This window comes from Colobus angolensis, unplaced genomic scaffold (assembly GCF_000951035.1).
Source record: "Colobus angolensis palliatus isolate OR3802 unplaced genomic scaffold, Cang.pa_1.0 Scaffold121, whole genome shotgun sequence".
NCBI lineage: Eukaryota > Metazoa > Chordata > Mammalia > Primates > Cercopithecidae > Colobus > Colobus angolensis.
Window position 1 is genome coordinate 6,092,446 of NW_012113253.1, and position 15,510 is coordinate 6,107,955.

The window sequence follows — 15,510 nt, forward strand, 5'->3', positions numbered from 1 at the left end:
CCTCCCTCCCTTCCTTCCTCCCTCCCTCCCTCCTTCCTTCCCTCAGTTCCTCCTCCTCCTCCTTCTTTTTCCCCTTCTTTAGGGGCTAGAACTTTGCAATATTCACCTGGGTTCTTGATTTCTTGCTCCTACTCACATTCTCATAGAATCGAGGGGAAAACATTTTATGTATGTAATGGATTAAACAAGATTTTACAGAATGATTTGACATCCCGACTATCACATAATATGGGAATACCCATAAAAGAGTGTGTCCTGAGTTCTGAGCTGCCCACTTGAAAGGCCTTCTGGATAACACTGTCTCTACCTGATCTGGCCTCCCCGCACCATTCAGGCTTACCCCTCACCTCCCCTGACACCCTACACGCCTCCCTTTCAAGCCAGTCCTCCCAGTACAGTATATTTCACAGTGCAGAGTTTTTGTATCTAATACTGTTGACTCAGCTTCTCTTTATTCATCTTTCACTAAAAGTGCTAACAAATGCAAAATGCTAAATCATCATGTTTCTCAATCTAAAGAACAACTGGAGCATTAACGTTTAGGGAAAAGTTGCAAGAGGCAAGCATGCTGAAAGTCGTAAGAAGTCCTGAAAATGAATAAACAGGAGATCAACAAAGAAAAAAAGAAAAACTCCTGAAAGTTATTGAAGAGAAAGGAAAAAAATGAAACACAGAAAATGTAAAAAAAAAAAAAAGTGTCCATAGCCTGAGCCCATTTGGTTTAGAAGTGAACAGGTATTTGCACTTCAAAGTACCTGAGGGCAGCATCATGGAATCTCTGATGTTTGTAATAGTTAATGTGTGGAGCTGGTATATAAAAGGCAGAAATTTGGAAAGATTATCATCCAAAGAGGTATATGTTTTAAAGGTTGCATTTTAACAGGATCTCCGTGGTCCAAGAGGCTTACTTCTGTAGCATACATTGTTTTTCCGTAATATTAGTCAAGTAAGATGGTATTGTACTAAATTAATGGAATTTGGGAAAGGTACAGCATAATAGTTAAGACTAAATTTGGAGTGGGACAAGCCTGGCTATAAATCCTAGTTCTTCTACAGGGTTAGCTGTGGGAACTTTTCAAGCTTCATTTTCCTAGAAGATGAGCATCTCTACATCGCAGGATCGTTGAGATTGGACAATCATAATTAGTTGTTAAGTTCTGTTAAGGACTCATGAAACAGTTGCTGTGTGAGGCTTTTTGCAAGATCATTTTTCAGTTAGTTCCTGGCTTGTCATTCAAATTGCAGTCCTGACAGATTTCCAATGTTGTAAGAGTTTAGCACTTCATCAATCATTTAGGCATCAAATAGACATGAAAATATTTGTTAAAATATTTTCTCCTCTGTTATTTTTAGGTTTTTAAAAAATATTTTTCCCTGAGAGTAATAGGAGAACAGGTTGGACTGAGAATAAAACCCACACTCCACCCAGGCCCTGACTTTGGCTTGGGTTGCGCTCTGCCCTGTGGTCAGAGCAGCTGAAGTCTGGGATTGGTTGCCCCGCCAAAGCCACATGGAGCTGGGAGGACACTTCCACAAGGACAGGACACTGGGTAGACACAACTGCCTGGATTCCATAGAACCACTGCAAGGGGCTCCTGAGGACCTGCCCAGCAATCTTCTCTTGCCTGATTTTTCCACTTCTTGCCTCAGTGGGCCTCATCTCATGCCACTTTCTTCTGTACCCACGGCTCGGATGTTGAACCATGCCACACCCTTTCCCATCTCGGGGCCTTTGCACGGGCCGTTCCCTCTGCTTAGACTGCCCTTCCTGACTCTTGGCGAGGTTGGCTCCTTCTTACCCTTCACTCCTCCACTTAGCAGATCCTTGCTCAGACACCTTCATCACACGCAGACCCTTCTCCGCTACGCTGCATCTCAGGTCTGCCTTCTCTGCCGCAGCTCCCTGACAACAGTGCAGGCTTGTTGTATGGATACGTTTGTTTACTTGTATTCCGTCTGTCCCCCCATCTAGACCGTATGCTCCACCAGAGCGGGGACTTTGCTCTTCTGTTGGTGGGACACTCCTGGTGCCTGGCACAGAGCCTGACACATTCAGGCCCTCAGATGTTTTCTGAATGACTGATAATGAATGAATAATAAACTGGTGAAGAGGTAAAATGAGGTAGGAGGAGGCATGAGGGTGGGTGACAGAGGATGGCAAGGTGAGGATCATGCTAGTGGGTAAATAGATTTGTTGGGATCTGGTCCGAGGTGGGAAGTGACTGCAAACCAGCAATACTCAGAGTGAAGGAGGAAGCCACAGGAGAACAGGGCCAGTGTCTGTTAATTGAAGAGAGACTTTGGGGCCACTTGTTTCAGGCACTGTTTTAGCTCTTCTTGATAGGACAGCGACTGTTCTAATTTCTTTGTATGGTATAGGAACAAAAAGTAATAACCCATAGCACAATTCAGAATGTGAGAAGAGCATTCCAGGAAAGCGGCCACAGAAACTAGCGCCACTTCCCTTAACTCCACTCATTCCCTAGGGAGACTCACCACCTCCTTATCCCTAACCCTAACCCTACCTGGCCATGATACAAGTGGCATTTCTAGTTGTTTATGACATGCTAACACTTGTGTTTCCCAGGAGTTCAGTGAGCCTAAGTGGGGAGAAGAGTGGCAGGAAGTTGTTAAGACTGTGGTCTTTGAAGCCAAGTGCTGGCTCTGCCACCTGGTAGATCGTCAGCATGGACATATTATTTAACTTCTTTAAGTTGAGTTAAAGAAGTTAAATTTTTAAACTTATTTAAAATGGAAATAGTCACTAATAGAGATGGTTCTGAAGATTAAATTGGATAATTCACGTAAAGAGCTTAGCTCAGTACCTGTGCATGGTTAGTGTCAAATAGAAATTTATTCCTGAGTCCTTCCAAGCCACAATTATCTTCTAATCAGCCCCTGTGGTTGTAGAAAGCTTAGCATGTAATCAACAGAAATAAACTGAGTCTACTGGAGCCAGAAAAGAAAAGTTTATTGGAGGGCTATTAATAGCTTAAAGAACTGAGGGAAGAGCTGACCAAACAGGCCTCGGGAAAGATGAGAACCAGGGGAACCAGGGGTGCCAGAAGCAGGAATTCATGAGCCATCTTTCCAAGGTCCTGCCGCTGCTGATGGCTCTGCTGCCAGTGCTCTTGTTCTTGTTGGGTGCAGATTTAAATGCCCGGGAGGGAGAATCAGACAGACTGCAGTGGGCTGGGGCTCTCCCCTGTGGTCAGAGGAGTTGAAGTCTGGGATTAGTTGCCCTGCCAAAGCCACATGGAGCTGGGCAAACAGTTCCACAAGGACAGGACACTGGGTAGACACAACTGCCTGGATTCCGTAGACCCATTGCAAGGGGATCCTGAGGACCTGCCCAGTGAACATCTCTTGCCTGATTTTTCAGCTTCTTTCTTATCAACATTTAATTGCGTTTAATCATAGCCCAACGTCATTTCCTCCTGTCTTTCCAATCAGTCATTCCTTCTTTTGAATGACCTCTATAATGTTGATTCGCTCATACATTCATTTAGGCAAATGCTGTGTGAAGCTTCTTTTATAGGAACGTATTTATGGCATATTTATTGAATACCTGTTGGGTATGGGGTTCTGTTCTGGGGGCTGGTTTAGCTCAATGACCCAAAGAAATCCCATGCCCTCAAGGACATGTCATTGGCACCATTGCCACTTAATGTTGTATATCTATTTAACATATAAATAATGTGACTGTGAGACAGACAGTCATAAATAAGTAAATAAATAAATATATAACCCTAAGTGGCAATGGTGCGAATGAGCCAAGTGCTAATGAGACGGGGAATGAGTGTAGAGTGTGAGGGGCTATTGCTCACATTGGTTATTCATGTTTATATGTGTCTATCCTTCAATTGATCACATTTTGTTACTTTATTCTTACTTGTCTGCCATAAGTGACTAGCTGGCTTCTGCCTTCTGGAGCGAGCACCTTAAAGTACCCTACCCCTGCCTCTTGGTGGATGCTGAATAAATGTTTGTTGAATGAATGGATAAATACACCCCTTATAGTCTGGCTATCAGGTGTCTGTATTTTTCTGCATGTGAAGCACCCAGCCACTCTTCCAAGGGGAGCATTGCAGGTGACGTGGACAGAAGGGAGAATTATGCCTGGGCTCTGCCCTCTTGGATACTCTGTAATGTTTTTGACTGGCTGATTGATTTAACCCTCATTTAGCCAATCTCTCTTCTCTGGAATGAGATTTGTTTCTTTGTGTTATTTTTTTTTTCTTTTGTCATACATCCTTTCTGAATTTAAGACCAACTCTGAGATATAAATGAGGAAAATATTCATCCCTCACAACTGAATCACAGAATTGACATCGGAATGAATCACAGCATCTGAAGGAACCTCAGGAGAGTGGCAATAATGAGGGTCCTTTAAGGAAGCCTGAATCCTCTTAAATCTATATTTAATGTCTATGTTTATGAAAATGGAAAGAACTAGATGAATCCTCATTTAAGAACTCAGTCTAAAAGTAGACAAGACAATGGAATGCTTTAAAATGTTTTTTCGACATTTGTGTAAAATGGAGCAGTGTGGATTGCATGCTGTTCAGACATTGGCCTCCATCTTAGCAGGATCTCTGGTTTTTCACTGCAGGCCAATGAATGCAAGGCCATTGACACAGCTCTCTGGTCCCGATGGTAACTGTGTTTATAAATGGTCAGCTGTGTTGTGTGTATATTTAGTTTATGCTAAATGCCCCTGAGAAGATGAATATCATCTGCTTCCAGTTTAGTTATGATTTGGAGCATGGTAGATTTTTTCCAGTTGAATGAATACTAAGCCTTTTCCACTTCCTGAGGAAAGTTAGGGTTGAATTCTGAACTGCAAATTGCCAAACTTGTTAAATCGAATGAAAACGAAATGTGAAGTGATGTTGACTCTATTTTCAAGCACTTGTCAGAATATACTGTACTGCTCAATGAAAATGCCATGTTTTGAGTGAAAGATTAGATACCAGTGCTGACAGACCAAAAACCATTTCATTCACCATTAGCATGAATGGATGATATGGCTGACTGATAGCATGGTTAGAAATAATGGCTAAATGGTATTGGTGACTATATAGTATCCTTATATAATATTAGAACTTTTCAAAGCCATTTTTATCTAAATGTTCTCAGAGTTTCATATCTCCGAGGATGCAAGAATACACATGATGGTAAAGATGGGAACAATGGACCCTGGGGATCAGTGGATGGGGAAGGAGGATGGGAGGCCTAGGCTGAAGAACCACCTATTGGGTACTCTGCTTATGGTCTGGATGATGGGATTGTTGGGACTCCGAGCCTCAGCATCACACAATTTACCCATGTAGCAAATCTGCACACGTATCCTTTAATCTATAATAAAAGTTGAAATAAAAAAAAACTATCTTTCCAATAACATTATCAGCCCTGATAAATTTGTTAATAAAGTCTTTAAAATAGTCAAGCTCAAATATTCCATGTTACATATTCTATCTGAAACACAGGGAAAAATGGAATGCCAGTCAATACCTTTAATAATGCAAATAGAATCCCAGCACTAAATATAAGAGAAAGAACTTATTTTTTAAAATATAATTATGTACAAAGTCCCTTTAAAAAAACAATAGACCCTGGTTTTAAAAAATCCTTGAAATTAAACCAATATGTATAAAGTATTGTAACCATTATCACTATTACAAAAGGATTCTCTCCAGGCTACTGAGAAAGCAAAGTTGGCCAGCTACATGTATTTGTTTATTCATAAGCCATACATTCCTTGATAGAGATCTTAAAGGAAAAGTTAGGACCAACTTGGCATGGATGTCGGAACTGGAAGGGACTTGACAGCAGTTACACATCATTTTCTGTGTATAGAGAGCTAGTGATAGTGAGTGACTGCTCCAAGGCCACTTATCTGCCAATAAGTGGCCAAGGTGGGGTTAGACCCTAGACTTTCATTTCTGTGCTCTTTCTGTCTTACCTCCTTGCCTCCCAGGAGTGAGATAGATTAGCAAGATAAATGTGTAGTTGTCTTAGTCTTTTCATGCTGCTATAACAAAATACTCACAACTGGGTAATTTATAAAGTACAGAAACTTATTTTTGTGGTTCTGGACTTCTGGGAAGTCCAAGATCAAGACGCCAGCAAATGTCTGGTGCGAGCTGCTGTCTGCCTCAACATGGCGCTTCTTCTTGTGTCCTCACTTGGTGAAAGGGACAAAAGGGCAAAAGGGACAAATGCTGTGTGAGGCCCTCTTTTATAGGAGCCTTAATTCCATTCATGAGGGATGAGCCCTCATGATGTAATCATCCACTTAAAGCCCCACCTTTAATACTACAGTAGTCCCTCCTTGTCCATAGTTTCACTTTCCTAGGTACAGTACAACGAGATATTCTGAGAGAGAGAGAGAGAAATAAAGACCACATTCACGTGATTTTTAATACAATACAAAAATCACATTCATGTGATATTTAATACAATATAGTGTTACAGTTATTCTATTTTATTGTTGGTTGTGGTTAATCTCTTGCTGTGTATAATTTCTAAATTAAACCTTATCATAGGTATGTTTGTATGTATAGAAGAAAAACATAGTATATGTAGAAAACATAGTATGTATCAGATTCAGTACTATTTGAGGTTTTAGGCATCCCCTTGGGGTTCTTGGAATGTATATTTCCTGTGGATAGTGGGGCACAACTGTATTGTACTGGAGATACTACGTTTCAACACCAATTTTGTAAAGACACAAAAATTCAAGCCATGGCAGCAATCTGTAGAATTTTTTGTTTTGGCATATATATTTTAATGAAAGCAACTATTATATGAAGAATGAAATACGTACTCTGTCATTATTATCCTTGTGCTCCTACATGTTCCTGCTCTTTCAATCCCACCTTCTCTATTTTCTCATTAATTGCTGAGAACAAATAGGTAAGATAGGGTGTGTTTCAGTGTGCTTCTGTGAGCAGGTCAATGAAACGTGTCCTATAACACAGAAAATAGAATTTTTCTTCTCTTGGTCTCACCCAGTTGTCTTACACATGACCTAGTAGCTTGGTATTTAATGGGCTGTCCATTCTGATGCTACAGAAATCTGTCAGGGTTCTCTCATAGGTCAGCACTAGTCACCGCTCATTTATTTATCTTGTCATTTAACCAAGCACTTTTTTTTTTGCATGAAGCATCATCATTTCTAGAGACACCATTTTTTTAAGTAAAATCTCAAAGTCTAAAATTGAGTTAATTATCTTTTAACTCATAAAACATTTTAAATTCACTTTGACATGTTTTCAGATCTTAGAGGCTGAGGCAGGAGAATTGCTTGAATCCCGAAGGCAGAGGTTGCAGTGAGCTGAGATTGTGCCACTGCCCTCCAGCCTGGGCAACAGAGGGAGATTCTTGTCTCAAAAAAAAAAAAAAAAAATGTACCTTTCAGGTTGTATTATGTTTGGGTGTCAAAAATATAACTTTGAGATGAAGGAATATTCATAAAAATTATTTCACAGATTTTTTTCAGTTAAAAAATCATACTTGGAAAGATTACATTTTATTAAACCAAACATCTTCTATAGTATCTATATTATTAAAATATACAAGTTATTATGAGTAAAGAAAACATTAAGAATCTGTCTTAGATAAGAATTCTTAGATTGTTGGAGCTAGAAATAGACTAATAGCTATAATCTGTGGAACATTCCAAGGTTCAATAACTTGCATGAAGTCCTCACCACTGACATATACCACTTCTAGTCTATGTTCAAAGGGACACCTTTATTAACTCTTTGGTAAAATCCTGATTTCTCATTTAACAGTATTCAATTCTCCATTAAGTGCTTAGATGAATATGAGTCTTTGGTGTATTGACCGAGGTGCGTTTGTAGTTGTTGGTACATCACCAAATATACAGAAATTGGTTACATGTTTTCTAATGTTTTCCTAACATGTCAGTTGGAATAGCTTTTCTTCTTTGATTATTACAATTAATTTTTTAATAAAAAAGGAGGAATTTTAGAAATCCAAACAATTGCACATTTATTGATATTTTATTCCTAATAAAAGTGATACTTTGATATTTAAGAATTCAATAATATAATTTGAGATTTTTTTAATATGTATTTCTGAAGAGGGCTTTGGTCCTCTTAATAGCTTTGAAACTGCACTTGACAGACTAATTAGATTGTCTAGACTGGCACTCTCAGAGGTACTTAACTGCACATTTTATGTCAGACACAAAATCTGAGAGACTCCTCCTTCCTTGTGCCCATTAGTAATGGGATCCAATAGATCACACCCACTTCCTTGAAGCCTTCTCAGTCAGACATGCTGAGTTAGTCCTTTCACAGGCAGTTCTTTTGATACCTTCCTTCCCTATGAATCTAACCAATATAATATTCCTATTTATTGACTCATTTTATTGTAATTCCTATTGTCACATTACACGGACTGCGTCTGCTAGTTCCTTTTTTTCAACTTTTATTTTAGATTCAGTGGGTATATGTACAGGTTTGTTACCTGGTATATTGCATGATGCTGAGGTTCGGGGTATCAATAATTCTGTCACTCAGGTACTGAACATAGTACCCAGTGGTTAGTCCTTCAACTCTTCCCCCATTTCTCCCTCTCTCCTCTAGTAGTCCCTGGTGTCTGTTGTTCCCATTTTTATGTCCATGTGTACCAATGTTTAGCTCACACTTATAAGTGAGAAGATGTGATATTTGGTTTTCTGTTCCTGTGTTAATTCACTTAGAATAATGGACTCCAGCTTTATCCATGTTGCTGCAACAAACATGCTTTCATTCTTTTTATGGCTGCATAGTATTCCATGGCATATATGTGCCACATATTTTTTAGTCTAATTCACCATTGATGGGCACCTAGGTTTGATTACATGTCTTTGCTGTTGTGAATACTGTTGCGATGAATATGTGAGTTCATGTGTCTTTTTGTAGAATAATTTATTTTCTTTTGAATATATACTCAGTAATGGGATTGCTGGGTGAAATGGTAGTTCTGTTTTAAGAACTTTCTTAAAGTTTTTAATTCTTAAAGAATATTTCTTTAAGAAACCTCCAGACTGTTTTCTTTTTTTTTTCCTCTTGAGACAAGGTCTCACTCTTTCACTTGGGCTGGAGTGCAGTGGCACGATCATGTCTCACTATAGCCTGGACCTCCTGGGCTCAAGTGATCTTCCCACTTCAGCCTCCCAAACAGTTGGGACTACAGGCATGTACCACCACACTCAGCTAATTTTTGTATTTTTTGTAGAGGTGGAGTTTTGTCATCTTGTTCAGGCTGATCTTGAACTCCTGGGCTCAAGTGATCCGTCCACTTTGGCCTCCCGAAGTGCTGGGGCCACAGGCATGAGCCACCATGCCCAGCCCCAAACTGCTTTTCTACAGGGGTTGAACTACACTCTATATTCCCACCAACAGTGTGTAAGCATTCCTTTTTCTTTGTAGCCCCAAAAAGTTTATTAAAAAGTTTGTTGACTTTTTAATAATAGCCATTCTGACTGGTATGAGATGGTGTCCCATTGTGGTTTTGATTTGCATTTCTCTGATCACTGGTGATTTGAAGCATTTTTGCATGTTTGTTGGCTGCTCGTAGTTTTCTTTTGGGACGCGTCCACATTTTTTTGCTTTTTTAAAAATTTTTTTATTTTTTGCTTGCCTGCTGAGTTTAAGCTCCTTATAGATTCTGGATATTAGACCTTTGTTGGATGCATAGTTTGCAAATATTTTCTTCCATTCTGTAGATTGTCTGTTTACTCTGTTGATAGTTTCTTTTACTCTGCAGAACCTCTTTAGTTTAGTTCTCATTTTATCAGTTTTTGTTTTTGTTGCAATTGCTTTTGAGGGCCTAGTCATAAATTCGTTTCCAAGGCTGATGTCCAGAATAGTGTTTTCTAGGTTTTCTTCTAGGATTCTTATAGTTTGAGGTCTTACATCTAAATCTTTCATCCATCTTGAGTTAATTTTTTTATATGACAAAAGGTAGGGGTTCAGTTTTATTCTTTTGCATGTGGCTAGCCAGCTATCCCAGCACCATTTTTTGAATAGGAAGTCCTTTCCGTGATGCTTATTTTTGTTGACTTTGTTGAAGATCAGATGGTTGTATGTGTGCAACTTTATTTTCTGTGTTCTCTATTCTGTTCCATTGGTCTATGTGTCTGTTTTTGCACCAGTACCATGCTGTTTTGGTGACTGTAGTCATATAATATAGTTTGAAGTCAGATAACGTGATGCCTCCATCTTTGTTCTTTTTGCTTAGAATTGCTTTGGCTATTTGGGTTCCTTTTTGGTTCTGTATAAATTTTAGAATTATAGAATTTGGTTCTATATTAATTTCATTTCTTGTTCTGTGAAAAATGATGTTGGTGGTTTGATACGAAGAGCATCGAATCTCTAGGTTGCTTTGGGTAATGTGGCCAATTTAACAACATTGATCCTTCCGATTCATGAGCATGGAATGTTTTAGCATTTGTTTGTGTCATCTCTGATATCTTTTGGCAATGTCTTGTAGTTTCCCTTGTAGAGATCCTTCACTTCCTTGGTTAGATATTTTCCTAGGTATTTGTGTGTGTGTGTGTGTGTGTGTGTACACGCCTGTGTGTGGCTATTGTAAATGGGACTGTGTTCTTGATTTGGCCCTCAGCTTGAATATTGTTAGTGTATAGAAATGTGACTGATTTTTGTACATTGATTTTGTATCCTGAAACGTTACTGAAGAAGTTTATCAGTTGCAGGAGCCTTTGGACAGAGTCTTTAGGGTTTTCTAGGTATAGACTCATATTCTCTGTGAGGAGAGACAGTTTGATTTCTTCTTTTCCTATTTGGATACCTTTTAGTTCTTCCTCTCGCCTGATTGCTCTGGCTAGGGCTTTCAGTATTATTAATAGACTGAATAGGAGTGGTGAGAGTGGGCAGACTTGTCTTTTTCCAGTTCTTAAGGGTAAGGCTTCTAGTTTTTGCCCCTTCAGTGTGATATTGGCTGTTGGCTCTTAAATTTTGAGGTATGTTCTTTCGATGCCTAGTTTCTTGAGGGTTTTTTTCATGAAGAGGTGTTGGATTTTATCAAAAACTCTTTGTGTTTATCAAGATGATCATATGGTTTTTGCTTTTAATTATGTTTATGTGGTGAATCAAATTTATTGATTTGCATATGTTGAACAAACCTTGCACCCTAGGAATGAAGGCTACTTGATCATGGTGAATTAACTTTTTGATGTGCTATTGGATTTAGTTTGCTAGTATTTTGTTGAGAATTTTTGCTTCTGTGTTTATCAGAGATATTAGCCGGTAGTTTTCTTTTTTTGTTGTTGTGTCTTTGCCCAGGTTTGGTATCAGAGTGATGCTGGCTTTGTAGAATGAGTTAGGGAGGAGTTCTTTCTCCTTGATTATTTGGAATAGTTTCAATAAAATTGGTACCAGCTCTTCTTTGTACATCTGGTAGAATTTGGTTGTGAATCCATCTAGTCCTGAGGTTTTTTTGATTAACAGGGTTTGTTTTAAATTACTGCTTCAAGTTCAGAACTTGATGTTGGTCTGTTAAGGGTTTCAATTTCCTTCTAATCAGCCTTAGGAGGTTGTACGTTTCCAGGAATTTACTCATTTTCTCTAAATTTTCTAGTTTGTATGCATAGAATTGTTCATAATAGTTTCTGAGGATCTTTTGTATTTCTGTGGGATTCATTGCAATATCACCTTTGTCATTTGTGACTGTGCTTATTTGTATCTTCTCTTTTTTTCTTCATTAATCTAGCTAATTGTCTATCAATCTTGTTTATCCTTTCAAAGAACCAACTTTTAGTTTTGTTGCTTCTTCATATGAATTTTTGAGTCTCAACTTTGTTCATTTCTGCTCTGATTTTATGTATTTTCTTCTGCTAGCTTTGGGGTTACTTTGCTCTTGTTTTTCTAGATCCTCTAGGTTTAATGTTAGACTGCCAATTTGAGATCTTTTTAAATTTTTGAGGTAGGCATTTAGTGCTATAACTTTCCTCTGCTTTTGCAGCATCCCAGTGATATTGATATGTTGTATCTCTGCTTTCATTTATTTCAAAGAATTTCTTGATTTCTGCCTTAATTTTATTGTTTACTGAAAGCCACTCAGAAGCAAGTTGTTTAATTTTCATGTAATTTTGCAATTTTGAGAGATCTTGGAGTTTATTTCTATTTTTATTGCACTATAGTCTGAGAGTATGGTTGGTATGATTTTGATATTTTTGAATTTGTTGAGACTTGCTTTACAGTTGAGCATGTGGTTAATCTTAGAGTATGTTTCATGTGCAGGTGAGAAGAATATATATTCTATACTTGATGGATGGAGTATTCTGTAGATATCTGTTAGTTCTTATTGGTCAAGTGTCAAATTTAAGTCCAGAAATTCTTTATTAGTTTTCTGCCTTGATGATCTGTCAATGGGGTATTAAAGCTCCCTACTATTATTGTGTGACTGTGTGAGTCTTTTTGTAGGTCTAGAAGTACTTGTTTTATGAATCTGGGTGCTCTGATGTTGGGTGCATATATATTTAGGATAGTTAAGTCTTCTTGTTTAATTGAACTTTTTATTATTATGTAATGCCCTTCTTTGTCCTTTTTCACTATTGTTGGTTTAAAATCTGTTTTATCTGATAAAAGAACAGCAACTCCTGCTTTTTGTTTTGTTTTGTTTTCTGTTTGCATGGTAGATCTTTCTCCAGCCGTTTACTTTGAGCCTATGGGTCTCTTGAAGACAGCAGACAATTGGGCCTCATTCTTTTATCCAACTTGCCATTCTGTGCCTTTTAAGTGCAAGCATTTAAACCATTTGCATTCAAGTAATAGTGATATGTAAGGTTTTGATCCTATCATAAATTGTTAGCTGGTTGCTTTGTAGTTTCTATTTTGTAGTTGTTTTATAGAGTCTGTGGGCTATGTACTTAACAGTACTTCTGTGGTAGCAAGTATCATTCTTTTGTTTCCATGTTTAGAACTCCGTTAAGGATCTCTCATAAGGCTGATCTAGTGGTAATGAATTCCCTTAGCACTTGCTTGTCTGGAAAATATTTTGTTTAAATATTTTATTTAATATTTTATTTAAATATTTTATTTATTTAACCTTCCTTTATGAAGCTTAATTTGGTGGGATAATTCTTTTTTGGGTATCCCTAAACTTTGATATATCTAGAAGGCAGCTCATCTGATGCTTGCTCTGAACTGAAAATGAAGGCCCACATTCTTGAGTATTCCTTCACTTAACTCTCATATCCTCTTCCAAGGAGTTATAAATATTAACAAGAAGTCCATTCCAGGTTCCCCATTGTTTCAGTCTCTGCTTTCTTTTCTCAGGGAGTCCATTTTGCTGAACCTCACATCCACCCCAACCTGCACTCTCTTTTCCAAAACACATTGTTAACAAGTAATAAACCATGTCATGGGACATCAGTCTCCCAGTGTTCTGCTATTAAAATAGGTGGGATAATGACCTCAGGATAAAGATTTCTTACAGATATTTGCATTCACCATTATTGTTTTGCATGTTTTCTTTCAGATTATCTGAACTTTGGTCTCCTGGGACCACTCATTGGTGACAGTCAGAAAGTAAGTGTACATTTAAAATTTTCTTCTTAGCTATAAATAGAAATCTCAGTTTTGTTCAGTGGTTTTCACAAGAGACCATTCTGTTCAAATATTTTATCAAGAATAGTAGCATAATGAATGGGAGTTTCATATATATAAAAGATACTAAAGACCCTTTAAAAAATTTATGGAAATGATAAATAAACAGAAACAAAGTAAATAAGGTACTGCCTGCCTATCACCTTTGAATATTACTTATAGCATAATAAAGTATATTTGCAGCCACTGAGTGGAGTAGTTTTTACATAACATCTTCATCCCAGGCAGCTGCCAGAGTCTCCTCAAGGGGCACATTACAATAGCCTCCTCCTTTATGTTAAATTGGGTCATATTCCAAGAGGTATCTCAAATGGCATTAAGCACCAATTAACAGATATCAGATAGTCTGTCCCCTAATGGGAACATAACAGATTTGTATTAGAGAATGAACGTGTGGGTGAATTAATTCATCAATTTGTGTGACAGCTCTGCAAAGTCCTCACCACTGTGAGGCAATGTAGGAGTTAGCTCCAAATCTAACTCCAATGTGGTTAGCTCCAAATCTGGATCCAGATACTTGAGTTCAGTTTTGGCTCTGTCGGTTACTATCTGGGTGACTGTGGAACATATCCAAATATCTCTGTTTCTTGGTTTTTTCATCCACAAAATGGGACTAATACCACCTATCTTGTTGTTAGGAGGTTATTATGAGGATTAAATGAGTTAGTATTTTCAAAGTGCTTAAAACAGTGCCTGGCACATGGTAATCACTGCAAAAATGTTTGTCAAATACATTAAAATAAATTAAGAATATAGGGACATTCCAAGATCCCATATTTAGAGATTGAAAAACTGGTTTGGTCTGGAAGCAAACAATACATACCTATTTCCCATACCTTGGTTTCTAATACTATTTTCCAATGAAATGAACCAGAGTTCCTTGGAGAAATGGCTGATTTAAGACTGTGACAGAAAATATAGAAGATGAGCCTGGAGCATCTTGTAGTGCTATAAAGTAAAGGAGTGCACAAAATAAAAATCCACAATGATGGTTGTATGTGAAAAGAATACAGGACCCAATCGAAAGTACTTTCAATGTCCAAAGATGGAAAGTTCAAGCAAAGAAAGTTAGAATTAGGATATCACTTAAAGTACAAAATACATATCTATACTGATGTAAATACATGATTGAATAAATAAATGAAGATAATGTGGAAGAATTCCAAATAATGTATGTAAGATACTCTGCCTTTCAGGGGGTAAAGCATAACCCTCCCTGGGGGCTGCACAGAATGACTTTCTTTCAAAGAGTATAGTAAAGAAAGGGAGGGGGAAAAGTAACTTCACAATGGAGAAACCCGAGCAAACGCTATCTCAAGCCAGGTGATGAAGGTTAACATCAGCAGTGGCAGGTCACACTGGTAGTAGGTACCCTTGACATGGTGTGATGAGAAGAGCACTTTGCCTTAGTGATCTTCCTCTCCAAAATACTTGATCTAAGTCTAATCATGAGAAAAGCAAAAGACAAATTCTAATAGAGTGACATGCTACAAAATATCTGAGCAGTACCCCTCAAAGCTGTGAAGGTCATCAGAAACAACTGAAGTCTGAGAGATAGTCACAATCAAGAGAAGCCTAAGGAGAGATGATGACTCAATGTAATGTGGGATCCTGGACCAAAAACAGGACATTAGGTAAAAACCAAGAAAGTTTGACTGAAGTGTGGAGTTTAGTTAACAGTAATGTATCAACATTGGTTCATTACATGTGATAAACGTACCATGCTAACGTAAGATGTTAATATTTGGGAAAACTGAGTATGGGGTATACAAGAACTTTCTGTATTGTCTTTTTTTTTTTTTGTCTTTTTTTTTTTTATTATACTTTAAGTTCTAGGGTACATGTGCATAGCGTGCAGGTTTGT

General features: G+C 38.0%; 1 protein-coding gene across 3 annotated transcripts in view; it reads left to right on the forward strand.

The window, feature by feature from the left end:
* Positions 1–15,510, forward strand: part of NCALD (neurocalcin delta) — a 472,522-nt gene that overhangs the window by 206,063 nt on the left and 250,949 nt on the right. For all 3 annotated transcript variants that reach the window (XM_011931436.1, XM_011931444.1, XM_011931428.1), the window contains one exon: positions 13,519–13,568. The gene's annotated coding sequence lies outside the window, so the exon portion shown is untranslated. The remainder of the gene's footprint in view (positions 1–13,518; positions 13,569–15,510) is intronic.